At 37.9% G+C, this 16,062-nt stretch overlaps 1 non-coding gene across 1 annotated transcript; it reads left to right on the plus strand.

The window, feature by feature from the left end:
• Positions 1–4,177: 4,177 nt before the first annotated feature.
• On the plus strand, positions 4,178–4,284 carry LOC121231719 (small nucleolar RNA R71). Its single transcript, XR_005929774.1, has one exon. It is a non-coding gene; the product is annotated as a small nucleolar RNA R71 (small nucleolar RNA).
• Positions 4,285–16,062: the final 11,778 nt, after the last annotated feature.

Raw genomic sequence — 16,062 nt, forward strand, 5'->3', positions numbered from 1 at the left:
AAACGCTGAAAAAACTACTGCTCAAACGAGTAAGGTGCTCAGAGATGTCAGAGTGTGAAGCTGCCGCATGAATTGGACGATGGATGGGTGGTGGTTGAGATAGTGGGTCCTCATAACGTGGAGGGACATCATCAGTAATGTCCTCTGGATCCTTCTCCTCGGTGGACTGGACGAGGCGGTACTGAGGAGGGTAGGTGCCACATCGTTTCTTGATCATCCTCATGTTTAGCATGCTCGAGATGCCCTGTGGGGACATCTGGCCAATGAGAGTGAGGGAGAATGATTGTGCTGCTGTGTTGAGGAGCCCAAAGTGCCGAGCCAATCGAGTCACATAGGGCCCGATAGAGATGTCCCCTCTCCTATGTCACTCCGTCTGATGGCAGATGGCGAGGGCGATGAAGTAGACAAGGTCGAAGACGTGCCCGTTCGCCATGCTCCATAGGAAATAGGCGTTGTGAGTGTTGACGACACCGGTGCACTCTCGACGTCCCGTCAGAGTGTGGGCCAAGATGGCATGTAGGTATCGCATGGATGAGGCAACGGCAGATGCCTTAGAACAACTAGAATCATAGGAGGCCAAGGCAGGGATGAGGTCCTTCCAACACTTTGAAGGATAGTAGTGGATGTGGTGGTGGAGGGTGTCGAGTTCATTGTCGTCCATGAGTTCCTCTGTGTACAGCCCTAGTGCAATCCCGAACTCGGGTACGCTCAACTGGCGCACTAGACCACCAAGGCGGAATTGGACCGTTCTAGGATCATCAAAGTTTGTCAAGACGACTTGGAGATGGAAGGTCAAGCATAGTTCCAACGTGAGCTCGAGGCATGTCGGCTCGATGATCTAAAAGAAGAGCCCCCATGGTTCAATCGTCAGGAGGGCTTCGACCGTGTTAGCCATCTGAATTTGTTCAAGTGTAGCCCAGTCAATGTAGTGGCCCACACCTGAGGGTCGGGCCCGTAAAATCTGAAATAACTCCTCCTGAGGTCCCAAGGGAAACTCGAGGAAAGGGTGCCTAATCTCCACGGTGGGACCTGAGGATGACGCTGCTCATTTCCTTTTCTTCGAGGCGGGGACAGCGATTTTCTTACCACGTGAGGATGACATTGTATGCTTACATTGAAAAGTCAAAGTTCAACCAATACGCCCGAAAAATAGCATGGAAACACAAAACTAAATAGGAATATTTTGTAAGACTCGCGTATTAGATGAAGAGAACAAAACTAAAACAACTAAAGAAAATATATTAAGTTATTAAAATAGGACTATGAGAAAAATACAACGGGAATATCTAATGTATGAATACATGTGGGTAAGCATAAAATCCATGGAAACAAGAAAGATGGATGAATGTAATATGAAAAGTTACAAAATTCTTTAATAATAAGCATGAGTATTTCTATTATTCTACTATCAATGTTCACTTAAAATAGTCAAATGGATCGAAGAAAACATGAAATAGGCAAAATATTTAAAGTAAATAGAGAGAAAAGACTAAACAAATGCAAAAGGGAGAACCTTGGGTCGTCAAAAATAGTGTTATAGGCGGCACATGGGCGTGGCAGGTAGGGCGTGTGGAGTTGCAGCGCTAGGGTTAGGGATTTTTGTGGAGGGAAATGATGAATAGTGAGGGGTTTATATAGATTTTGGGGTACATGGCCATGGGGCAGGCCCATGTCCCTAATTTTTCCCAGTGTGTTTCACGATTTTTAAATTTAGGCGCGTCTGACATTCACCCCACAGCCGTGTCTTGCTTCTTTTGCTTCTCCCATGCCCGTGTTAGTTTGACTGTGTCGACCACAGGGGCTGGGCACGGGCGTGTCGAACACCCATGCTAAATTGACAGGTTCGCCCATGGTTTCAAAATATGGGTATGTCGCACGCCCGTGTTGGTTTGGCAATTTCGCCCATAGCCTTATCACACGGCCGTGGCGACTTATCATATCCCATGTTGGGGAAAATTTTTTCCCAATTTTCACACGGCCATATCGCACGGCCGTGTCTCCTCCTGCGATGTGTGCACTGCCTAAGGCATGCCGGTGTGCCTGGCCGTGTGGATGAGAAAACCCTATGTTTCAAGACTCAGTTAGTAAGTTAGATGTGAAAAACTGGAATTAAAATAAATCATTACTGTTAGTGGTCGGGTTGCCTCCCGAGAAGCGCTTATTTATAGACTAAGCTTGACTTACCTCTCTGGTGTGTGATCATGGTGGCTCGAGGAGTTTACACTCCTCATCCCTACTGTCAACTTTATCAATATAAGGTTTAAGACGAGTATTGTTTACCTTAAAAGTTTCAAATTTGGGGTGAATTACCTCGACTGTACCATATAGGTAAATACTGAGTACCGTGAGAGGAATTTCTTCATTAGGTTCAGAAGTGGTAATGCGAGGATCTGCTGCATCTACTAGTACTTTGTCTCCAGCCTTAAGTTGATTTGGTGATGTATTGATCTCGTCCTAGCTTGGTTTCGGTTTATCAGGTGTTCTCGATTTCTGTATCCACCATTCATCTAGTTCCTCGATTTGTAGCCTTCGTTCTTCATAGATAAGTCCTTTGTTGTTGCTTGAACATGGCTCGTGTAGGTTCTTCGAACTTATTTCCTGTAAAGTAGGTTGCACCACATGGTCAGTTTTAGTAGAATGATTTATACAACCACCTTTAATTTTTGATATGTTACTTGAATTACGAGCTTAAAGGGTGATTGTTTCGTCTCCCACACGAAGTGTGAGTTCACCTGTGCCAACATCAATTATTGTTCTTGCGGTTGCTAAAAAGGGCCTCCCTAAAATTAAAGGAACGTTACTATCCTCTTATATGTTTAGAACAACGAAATCAACTGGGAATATAAATTTGTCAATTTTAACGAGTACATCTTCAATAATTCCCCTAGGAAATCTGATTGTTTTATCGGCTAATTGAATACTCATCCTAGTTTGTTTGGGTTTCCCAAGACCTAGTTGTTTAAACATTTTGTAAGGCATGACATTGATACTAGCCCCTAAATCAGCCAAAGCATTATTAACATCTAGGCTACCAATTAAACAGGGAATCGTAAAACTCTCTGGATCTTTTAATTTATTGGCCAGCTTATTCTATAGTATGGCTAAGCAAACCGCATCCAGCTCCACATGTGACGGCTCATCCAACTTTCGCTTATTTGTTAAAAGCTCCTTTAGGAATTTGACTGCATTTGGCATCTGCGTAAGAGCTTCAATAAATGTTAAGTTACTATGTAACTTCTTTAATAATTTAAGGAATTTACTGAATTGTTCTTTTGTGCAGTCTTTCCTTGTTGCGTTTGGGTATGGCACACAAGGTTTGTACTCTTTACCTACCGGTTTCCGGTCATTGTGGTCCACCTCACCCTTACCTTTACTTACCACAGTTTCTTGCCTCTGTTCTGGTTCAGGTGCAATTAACCCTTCCTCATATTGAATGGTAATTGTATTGATTTGCTCCTTTGGGTTAAATTCAATGTTACTCGGCAGGCTACCTTGTGGTCATTCAGATATCAATTTAGCAAGCTGACCTATCTGAGTTTTGAGCCCTTGGATTGACGCTTGTTGATTTGTAAGTGCTGTCTCGGTATTCTAAAAATGAGTTTCTGACACTGAGATGAATTTTGTTAGCATCTCCTCAAGGTTCGGCTTTTTGTCTTGTTGGTAGGGTGGTTGTTAGAAGCCTGGAGATGGTGGTGGTCGCTAATTCCCTTGGCCTCCCCATGAGAAATTTGGGTGGTTCCTCCAACCTGCATTGTAAGTATTACTATAAGGATTATTTTCAGATTGAAGATTATTACCCATGTAATTTAACTGCCCGTTCTCCATGTTGTGGCCATAGGGTGGGTATTCTGGATTGCTTGATCCACCTCCACTTGCTTTGCACTGCATTACTAGGTGAACCTATAAAGAACTAAGAAAACCATCAATTTTTTTATTCAAGAGTTCTATCTGATTAGAGAGCATGGTGACCGAATCGACATTATAAATGCCGTCTGCTTTTGTTGGCTTTGTCCTTATGACTTGCCACTGATAATTATTCAGTGACATCTCTTCTATAAGTTCATAAGCATCTTCACGTGTTTTATTATTGATAGTCCCACCAGCGGCTACGTCAACCATTTGTCGAGTCGAAGGATTTAGGCCATTATGAAACTTTTGAACCTGTAGCCAGAGTGGTAACCCATGGTGAGGGCATCTTCTCAAGAGGTCCTTGTATCTCTCCCATGCATTGTAGAGTGTTTCTAAATCCATCTGCACAAAAGAAGATATATCATTACGTAATTTAGCCGTTTTAACCGGCAGAAAATATTTTAATAAAAACTTTTAGGTCATTTGTTCCCAAGTAGTGATTGACCCTCGTGGTAACGGATTCAACCACTGTTTAGCATTGTTTCTCAATGGAAAAGGGAATAACCGAAGGCGAATGGCGTCATCAGAAATGCCATTAATTTTATAAATGTATCACATAGTTCCAAAAAGTTTTCCAAGTGAGCATTGGGATCTTCATCCTGCAAACCATCAAACTGAACAAATTGCTGTATCATTTGAATTGTGTTAGGTTTCAGTTCAAAAGTATTTGCAGCTATAGCAGGTCTAACTATGCTCGATTCAGTTCCTGTTAAAGAAGGTTTAGCATAATCATACATAGTGCGTGGAGCAGGATTCTGATTAACAGCAATCGCAGGAGGTAGCAAATTTTCTTAGTTTTCAGCCATCTCTTCGGTTGTGGTTGAAGTATCATCCTCTTGCTCTTCCTCTGTGTATCGTAAGCTTCACCTTATTTCTCTTCGGTTTCTGTGAACTATGTGATCGATCTCACTATTAAACAATAATGGTCCCGACAGGTTTCTTCTAGTCATACAGTATCAAAAACCTGTCAGGAACGAATAAAATAAAAATTAGAAAAGAAAGTAAAAAATTAAACTGCAAATAAAGTAGAATGGCTAAAGTAATAAAAATCGAGTGTTCTTATTATCCTAGTTCGCCGGCAACGGTGCCAAAAACTTGATACGTGATATTCGCAACAGGTTTTAAAAATTTATAATTAATCGTTCTTGAAACTAACTATGATCACAATTAAGGCAAGTGTACCTATCGAACAGTAGTATAGCTTTAGCAAGACCAGATTGTCGAACCCAAAGGAACCAAGAGTACTAGTAATTACTTTATTTTTATTATCTAGCCTAAAAATTAAGGGATTTGTTTCTCTAATCTAATTAACTAAAATAAAAGTGCATAGAGAAAAAATTGGAAAAAAGCTTTTGGGAAAACTCGATTGATTAAGACAATACCCAAGGAAAAATCCACTTAGACTTCACTTGTTATTTGACTCTGAATCAGACGATTTATTCATTTGACTTGATCCGTAGAAATCCCTAAGTTATATTATTATCTCTCTCGAGACTAATAACGTCTAACCCTAGGTTGATAAAATCTCTTTCTAATTAACTCCCTAGTGTTGCATTAACTCAATCTACGGATCCCCTTATTAGGTTTCACCCTAATCCGGCAAAATCTTATCACCCTATCTCTAGGCATGCAATCAACTTCGCTTAATTATGACAAATTTATTCTTAGACAGGGTCTATTCCTCCTTTGAATAAGAGCATTAACTCGAATCAATATCCTGGAATATCAAAACAAGAATTAAGAACACATAATTAAAAAAAAGTCAAATATTTACCATACAATTTAGATAATAATAACAAGATCTGTCTTAGGTTTTATTCCCCTTAGGTATTTAGGGGTTTTAGTTCATAATTATAGAAGAAAATATCTCAGAAGAATAATGAATACAAAACATAAAGAAAACCCAAAACCACTGAATGGAAATTGAAGGGAGATCTTTAGTCTTGATGATGAATCTGGCTTCTGAGATGGACGAATCGGCTTCCCTTGAGTAATTCCTTGCCTCCTACTCTATATCCCTCCTTCTAAGTGCCTCCTTAGGTGTTTAAATAGGCTTTAGAATGCCTAAGAGCCCTCAAAATTGGCCTTTCCCGAATAGGGTTATACTTGAGCTTGGTAGGGACACGCCCGTGTGCGATTACTCCAGCCCGTGATCAAGGCTGTTGAATAGGCACGGGCATGTAGTCTACCCGTGTAAGTCGTGCTTCGATTTTGCCAAAGAGACACGGCCGTGCGACACGCCCATGTGAGGAAATCCAGGCTATGTTGATTTCCCATGTGGGTCTATTTTCTCCGTTTTCAGCTCGTTTCTCGCTCTTTTTACTCTCCTATGCTCACCTATGTAACACCCCTATCCCGTATCCATCGCCGGAATAGGTAAGGGCATTACCGGATGAACAGAACATTACAGAACAATATAGAATAACAAATATTAAATATCATTAATATCAGAGGAATTCATCCACAATTCATTCATTAAGATGGTCTACGAGACTTAAAACATACATTTAAGTAAGGTCGGAACTAAACCGAATACAATTAGAATTTTCAGAACTTGATCAAATCTTTCAAAACTGTTAAAGTCACATGCCCGTGTAACTAAGCCGTGTGACACAAACAGGCACCAGACACGCCCATATGATCCAACTATGCTAAAAAGAGGTCAAATACTGACTTTTTCACTCGGCCAACAGACATGGCCGTGTGCCATGGCCTTGCGGTACTTAGCTAGCTACTGACTTAAGCCCACGGCCATATGACACGCCCGTGTGTCTTAACCGCGTGGCACAATGCAAGCTTGGTTTAAGCCAACTTGTCGCTCCTATATGAGTCTTTCCTACTAGCAATGTTAAACAACATTCATACAACAATTTTCAGCCATTTCCATGCTCAAAACATGCTTCATTACAACTAAATCATCATCATTCAATAACCCATTCAAAACCATATCAAAACTTAATACATAGATCTTCTAAACTATACATGCCATACTTTAAAATATTTACACTTTCAAAAGTACCAAAATGAGTTCGATAGTGTGGTGAAAATCCTCGACTATCCCCGAGCCTTCAGTAGCTACGATAACTATAAAATAGGCAGAAATCACACAGAGTAACCTACGAAGAGCTTAGTAAGCCAAAAACAATTGGTCTAACTACTAAAGCATACAAGTACAATTCAACCATAAAGATTTATATCCATTTCATAGGATAATTCATAAGCTTAACCCGTGCTCCTTTGTTTGCATTTGTATCATGCTTCATTTCCAAATTCCATACATCTTTCCCAGAGACAGAGTCTTTCATATTCAGAATTTTAGTACGATTCATACGTAGCTGTGTAAGTTATACATTTCATATGCTCATTTTCATATTTCGTACTCTATCATCAGACGATTCAGAAACGATACAAACACTCGTAAACAAGTACAACGCCGACGTCCCGGACGTGGTCTTACATTTAATTCAATATCAATGCCTCTGTCCCAGACAGGGTCTTACACGAAATCAGGTACGATGCTAATGTCCCAGACATGGTCTTATATGTAAATCTCAATCGAGGCCTGTATCCTAAACACGGTCTTACACGACATCTCAGATAAATGTCAATGTTCCTTTAGAAGCATATAGAGCTTTTCGGATACTAACATATTATCAGACCTTACTCAAAAGATATTCATCAGGCTCTCAAGGCCATCCAATACAGATTACTATTTATATATGTGGAAATTAATCAATTTAACACATAATTGTAATTTGACTTACCTTGGACAGATTTCGGAGGAAACGAGTCGACTATTCAATTATTTTGGACTTCCCTCGATCTAAGTCCGATTTTCTTTGTTCTTGATCTAATACAATTCAAATTCAACCATTCAATCATTCATTTCACCTAAAGTAATCCATGAAAACATATTTAAGGCACTTTGCATTTTAGCCTTTACATTTTCACACTTTGACAATTTAGTCCATTTTCCACAAAATCACAAATATGCAAAAATTCACGAAGACTTTAGCTTAGCCGAATATACATGGCTTCCTTACAAGTCCAAATAACATATTTAATTCACAATTTAGTCCTTCAAAACACATTTTTTTACAATTTAGCCCAAATAGCTCATTTCATCAAAAATTCAGGAACAAAACACGATAATCTCACATATATCTTTCATAATCCATATAAGAACACTACAAAGCTCACATAATCATCAATGGCACATTTTATAATCTTCAACAAAAACAGAAATTTAGACATGGGTTTTGAAGAACACAAAGCAATGATCACCGAAACGTAGAAATTATCAAAAACCGAGCAAAATAAGCTCACCTATTAAGACATGCACTAGCCGAACATCAAAATGCTTCAATGGCTTCCTCTTTCTCTAATTTTCGGCTGAACAAGGTGAAAATGCATGGCCATTTTATGTTTATTTTATTTTATTACACGTTATAAGCCATATACCAACTTTACCCTTATTATTATATGTGAAATTTCACCTACTAATGTCCATAATTGTCCACCATTTAAATAAATGGTACATTTGACATGCAAGGACCTTTATTTTAAAAGCCAAGCCAAATAGGTGCTTTAACATTTAGCACATAACTTTTGCACTTTAAACAATTAAAACCTTTTTCATAATTAAGCACAGAAATAGACAAATTAAATCACAGAAATTTCACAAACATAAATTCACATATCATAGACACAAAAAATAATATTAAAATATTTTTTAGACTCGAATTTGTGGTCCCGAAACCACTATTCCGACTAGAGTCAAAACCAGACTGTTACAACCTAAGTATAAAACATGAAATTAAAGAATTAGGAGCATCGAATTCACCAAATCTAAGGAGAAACCATCCATAAATGTGCTAATCATGGGATAAAAACATGTATAAATTACGGTTTATCAGAAGGTTAAAGAAAAATCAACTTTTAAGAGTGTAGAAATGAAAGAATTTAAAAATATTTAACAAAAGCTGAAAAGATCTAATTCACTTACCGATCGCGAGATCTCTTGCAACAACAAATTAACCCCCAAAGTGTATGAATCAGCTTTTAAATGAACAAGGAAGCAACCGGCTAAGTTAAAGAGGGAAGAGGTTGATTCGATTAAAATAGGGAAGAAAAGATCAAGAGATTGGCTTAAGGAAAAGAGGAGATGAAGGGTTTGAGATTACTCAGGTATTTGCAAAACAAAAGAGTCAAGAGGTTGGAAGAAATTTCCGCTAAGAATATGCGACTGAAGCACACAAAAACAACAAATGCCCTTACTTGTCCACACGACACGTGTATATATACTAAAAAAAATACAAACCTACACTCCCCAATCGACTTAAACTCGTCAAGTTAAATTCCCTTCAATTTCTCCAATTTTATCACCATCATATCCACACTTAACTCTTATCCTTATCTCCACCATAACCTTGATTTTAGCCAACAACCGCATTTAAATTGCTTCCACCGAATGGCAATCCTTCCTTGAGTTGCACAGCAAAATTGAATTCCATTTTGCGCATGAAACCACTCAAACGCCAGCCCTCCAACTTCCCATCACGCTACTGGCCACTGCATCGCCACTTATCTTGTGCTACCATTCGATCACAATTAACTATAAGACTTATATGCCTAAGTCTCAGTTTCCTTAAAGAATAAAATTTAAAACTTTTCCAGGCCTGGGATTCGAACCTGCAACCTCTTAGATCCATAGCATGCTTCTCGCCACTGCCCCCCAGGTGCTCTTGTGCCATATTTCCACCAAACAGATTTATAAAGTCTAAACGCTAGCTTCCCTACTAATCATATGCGTAATAAAAATTTTTGCCAAGGCCAGGACTTGAACCCTAGACTTCCTGCTTGCTACAAATTCGTTTTGCCAATAGGCCAAGCGTTTCCTTGTGTCAGATTTTACCAGGCCTTTTTAATAACCATTCCACCTAATGCTCAGGGTCTTTTAGAAAAAAATGCAAAATTTTGCTAAAGCCCTGGATCGAACCCAGGACTTTTTCCACACTACCAACCCTTTCTAAATCACTTAACCATTAAACTAAACATGCAATTATAAAATATTTAAACACATTTAAGTTATTTAAATCGCCTTCTAACCAATCCCAAACTCAAGGCCCATTACTTCTAGGCGCAAAATTCAGGCTGTTACAATTATAACTAAGCACACATAAAATCAAATTTAAACATAAATAGCAAGCCATTTTTGCATGGCTTTTAATACACATAACCAAAAATCCAGCTTACAAAAGCACATTCTAGCCTATACATGCCATAATTTGAGTTCGAATATTAAAATACCAAAGTTGTAGATAGTGTGATAGACTTTGCTGACAATCCCCGAGCTTGTAACTTGAATCCAAAATCTATAAAACAAAGTAACATGAATACACAGATTAACCTAACATAGCTTAGTAAGTCAAAAGCAAATAAACAATTCCAAGATATATTCGATTCATTTTAAGTTAAACCGAGTTATATTAACATTGTCAAACTTAACTTCGAACTTACAAGTAAAATAAATAATTATATTTTCATGCATAATTCTACCATGGCTGAATGCTTCCACAATCATATTAACCTAATGTCAATCAACTTTCTAAGTTAAAATATCATTATATAATCAAACACATATTTACCCATTCACATAAGCTCAAGAATCCAACTATAATATCACATACATATACTAATTGTATGGCCGAACACATATATGATCACACATATATATATCCAAAATTAATTCCATAATATTCACACCATTTGTTCAAACCGAATATACTTGCTTAATTCATAGATATTTATCCTTTGCATCACATAAAACTTATCAACTTTCAAGTCTCACACATACCTTATTATCAATAGCTAACAAGCTAACCATACCTGGCCCTTTAGCTCATTTACACATTCGATCACGATTTACCTTTGCCTGATGAACCATTCAGAATTGGATAGGACACTTGGATAAACACATAAGTCGTACAATGCCAACGTCCCAGATGTGGTCTTACATGTGTCCCATATTGATGCCACTGTCCCAGACATGGTCTTACTCGTAAACATATATCGGAATCACATATCGATGCCATGGTCTTACTCGCACACATATACCGGAATCCTATGTCATGACATATGTATCCTAACTATTCCTAAGATTCATACGGGGTTTTCAGACATCATAACTTGGTCGAACGAAAGCTTGAACATGGTTACCAAGCTTGTTCACATTCGAAAAAAGCATGTATAAATTCATATTTTACATACCAGCATGTAGTTTTAGCATTTAACTACAATTAAACACATTTATTTGCTTATGGACTTACCTCGGACATTATAAAATGAGATAGGGCTGCTAGCCGACAAGTTTCGTTTTTCCTTGATCCAAATCCGGTTTCTTTGGTTCTTAATCTAAACATATTCGAATTAAGTTCATTGAAATATATTTTCATTCAATTTAGTCCAAAAACACATAAATGGGCAAATTACCATTTTACCCTTGACATTTACAATTTTTATAATTTAGTCCCTATCGCAAAAATCACAGAATATTCAAAATTTCAAGGTACCCATGTTTGGCCGAATATTCCTTGTGTTCATACCATCCCATATATTTCATTTATTTCACATTTTAGTCCCTCAAATTACTATTTTTGCAATTTAGTCCTAATTACTCAAAATCATCAAAAACTCCAATACAAAACATGTTAATCTAAAACATATCTTTCATATTTCATCATCAAACAACAAAAATCACAAGGTATCAACAATGGCACAACTCAAAATATTCATCAAACTCACAAATTAAAGCATAGGTGTTGAAGATTACTAAGCAACGATTTCAAAAACGTAGAAATTATCAAAAATCGAACAAAAATGAGCCTTGATTGAGCTTGATTATAAGCTGAACCCTAGCTTGTCTTCTTTGTTTTTCTTTTATTAAGTTTCAGCAATGAGAAAGTATGAGCACTTTTTTGTTTTATTTTTTTATGATATGTTTTATATTATAACATATGTGACAGCCCAAAATTGACCCTAGTCGGGAAGTGGTTTCGGGACCACAAAACCGAGTCTTATAAATAATTAAAGATTATATTCTGTGTTTATGATGTGCGTAAATGCTTGTGTGATAGTTCCATACTTTAATTTGGTCAGTGTATGTGGAATTTATTAGTAGGGACTTATGTGAGACAATTTAGAAATATGCTAGGCAAGTGTTCAAGTGGCCCATTAATATATGTGGGAAAGTGTTTGTCCTTGCATGTCAAATTAGCCAAATTAAAGCATAGTGGCTGGCCATGCTATGGGTGGAAACATGTCACCAACATGTTATGCTAGTGATGTATTCTAAGAAAAATAAAATAAAGAGCATGGTAATTAAACAATGAAAAGGAAGGGTGATGAAAAAAAATGGTCTCATCCATACCCCCCTTGTTGCCGTGAGTTGAGGAAAGAAAACAAAAAAAAAAATATGTTCATTCTTGAACACCTTTGGCCGAATAGAGGAAAGAAAGGAAGGGGAAGAGCTTGAGAAAATCGGCTATGGTGGTTTGCTAGACTAAGGTATGTTTGATGTTGTTCTTGAGATGCATGCATGTTTTAGTAGTTGACTTGAGTTCTAAAAACCCATGGTTCAATTTTGTGGATTGATGATGATTTTGTGTTTTGCCATTGATGAGTGCTTGAGCTTTTTGATAGTTGTTGATGAAAAGTGAAAGATATGTTAAAGATTAGTATGTTAAATTAAGGCTTGGTAAGCTAGCTATTAAGGTGAAATGCTAATGTTAGTATTTGATTTGGTAATAATCTGTTTGGGGACAGCAGCAGTAAGGTGATTTTGGAAAATCGCCATAATTTGTAGGAGTTGAATTAGAAGCTGAGTGAATTATGCCATTAAAGCTTGAAGAGTCTATTTTGTTACAAAAGAAACTATAAAAACAAAAGAGTTACCGATCTTGAGATATTTGAAGTATTGTGGGGCTGAGTCAAAATGACTACTAGATTCCCTGTTCTGTTTTTAGGAAATCATTATAAATTGTACAAAAATGATTATAAGATAAAATTTATATGCTTAGACTCCTTAATGAGTCTAGTTTCAAATGAGATCAAATACAACACATTTTGAATTCTGTAAAATGAGAAATTTGATTCGTAGTGAAGAGTGGTCAGAATAGTCAAACAGTGAAACAGGGGAAACTTTAAGAAAAATCTGGTATTGATTGGCCAAGCCAAAAATTTTGAAAATTTTATGGATGGAAGATATACGAGTCTATATTCAGGGAAAATTAACGGCTAGTGATTTGGAGTTTTGTAGCTCCAGTTATAAACAATTTAGCGACTACTGCTCAGGAAAACAGCTCGTAGTGAATATGTGATTTTGTTGTAAACATTAATGAAAATTTGCCAATGAGTTATTTATTGACTATTATAAAGCTTACTATAATCTATGTGTGTGAAGGTCAAATCAATATATATTATTCTGAAAGTAATACTTGAATAGTCGATTAATGACTATTTTAAATTTTGTTGAACTTAAGCTCAAGAGCAAAAGGGAACTAGATCCGATAAAGGCAAAAAAAAGATCACTGAGTAGTCGAGTTGGAACCGTCTTACCCAACACAAGGTAAGTCATTAAGCATGTAGTTGGTATTATTTCAAATGGTCATAATGTTTATGTATTGATGCTGAATGGAATGAATAAATATACATATATATATATATGCATGTACGTATGTGATGATGAAATTGTTGAATGAAAAGAAAAGAGGTAAGATGTACTGAGTTGTTGATCTCGGCACTAAACGTACGGGTATAACCATTTATGACCATGAGATTGGCGCTAAGTGCGCGGGATTAAATTGTACAGCACTAAGTGTGCGATTTGACTATGTTGCACTAAGTGTGCGAAATGAATATGATGCACTAAGTGTGCGAATTGACCATGCGGCACTAAGTGTGCGAGTTTGACTATGTAGCACTAAGTGTGCGATTTGATTACGTAGCACTAAGTGTGCGAGTTGATTATATAGCACTGAGTGTGCGGACTCAATATACATTCGTGAATCATTATGGACACTATGTGTGCGACACTATTGAGTCGATCGCGGACAGCGGATCGGGTAAGTGTCTTGAGTACATGGCTAATAGGTGCTATGCTTATACTTGGTGTTGAGCTCGGTAAGTTTGAACCTATGTGACAACTATACTTGAAGTCACGTACATAAAATTTATCGTAGGATGGGTGAAAGGCCGTTTAGTCGTTTGATTGTAACGAAAATAAATTGATTTATGAAAATGCTTCAATGTCCTATTGATGAGTATATGGAATGTGAATGCATGAATTGATATGAAATTGAATCGATAGGTTGGAGGAACTATGGTATGGTTCGGAATGGATGGAGTAATTAGCCTCGTTCCATTTTTTTTTCCCTTGTGATAATATTATTGATGGATGGTAGTGCATAGCTTATGACTTACTGAGTTATAAACTCACTCGGTGTTTCCTTGTCACCTATTCTAGGTTTCTTGGACACATCTCTTTTTGCGTGATCGGGCCGTCATCGAAGTCATCACACCGGATAGCAAGTTTTGGTACTTTCTTCTTAGTTGGCTTAGAAGAACATTTTGGCATGTATAAGCTATTACGTTGTGTTTGAAATTTGGCATGTAAACTTTAAGCCATGCGAAAATGGCACGAATGTTCGATTGAGTTGGATCAAGGGTAGGCATGAAATGGACCTAGTTACTTTCGTAACAGATGCTGGCAGCAGCAGTGTCATGAGATTGAAAAATCACTAAAAATAGTAGGAGTGGAATTAATTGATGAATAAATTATGTAATCGAAGCTCGATGAGTCTGTTTTCATGAGGAAGTAACGAAAAGATGATATGGGCAGTATATTAAGAGATAATCAGATTTTTGTGGGACAGGGCCAGAACGGTTTCTGGATTCCCTGCTCCGACTTTGGAAATTCATTATAAATTAACCAGAGATAATTAGGGGCCATAACATATATGTATAGATTCCTCTCTGAGTCTAGTTTTCATAGAAACAAACGGCATCAGTATTGAAGCCCCGTGCAGGGAGATATCCAAGTCGTAATGGGCAAAGGTCAGTGTAGTCGACCCCTGCAACATGGGAGACTTTGACTAATAAACTGTACTAATTGGCCCGACCAAAAATTCTAAAAAAAATACATAGATGGGCACATGAGTCTAGTTTCTGGGAAAAATTACGAAACTGATTTTCGAGTTACGACACTCAAGATATGATTTTTAAAACGACTAGTACACAGATTGGGCAGTGTCTGGAAAATAAATTTTATAAGGGGTTAAAGTCAGTTAACACCTCGTGTTCGACTCCGGTGTCGGTTTCGGGTTCGGGGTGTTACATTTGATTGGTATCAGAGCTATGGTTTAGTCGGTTCTAGGACTACCATAGCACGTATGAGTCTAGCTATACATGCCTTAATGTTAATGTTTAAAAGGGTGATGACTTCTGACAGTTGAAATGTTTTTGTTTTGATTAGTAAATGGATCCCGGTGTAGAAAGAACCCTAGCGGATGACGTTGAGAGCGTAGCGGCTGCTCCTGCACAAGGGACGCCGCCTGTTGAACCTCAGTCATCTGCGAATAATCAAGGTGAGGGGGCTAAACAAGCCTTCTTTACCATGATGAATGAGTGGGTCGCGCAATATGCCCGAACCAACCCGGCTGTCCAACAATTCCCAAATTTGAATAATCCACCCCAAGAGCCTGTAATGCCATCAGTCACTGATCTTGTGAGGCTGAGTAAGCCACCTGTAGACTTGATTAGAAAGCGTGGGGCCGAGGAGTTCAAGGCCATAGTAACTGATGATGCCGAAAGGGCCGAGTTCTGGCTTGATAACACCATTCGGGTGTTCGATGAATTGTCATGCACACCTGATGAATGTCTAAAATGTGCTGTATCTTTGTTGCGAGACTCAGCCTACTATTGGTGGAGGACCTTGATTTCCATAGTCCCGAACGAGCGAGTAACTTGGGACTTCTTTCAAACGGAATTCCGAAAGAAATTTATTAGCCAACGGTTCATTGATCAGAAGCGTAAGGAGTTCTTGGAACTCAAGCAAGGCCGTATGACTGTATCTGAATACGAACATGAATTCGTAAG

Source organism: Gossypium hirsutum, chromosome A06 (genome assembly GCF_007990345.1).
Source record: "Gossypium hirsutum isolate 1008001.06 chromosome A06, Gossypium_hirsutum_v2.1, whole genome shotgun sequence".
NCBI classification, from domain to species: Eukaryota; Viridiplantae; Streptophyta; class Magnoliopsida; order Malvales; family Malvaceae; genus Gossypium; species Gossypium hirsutum.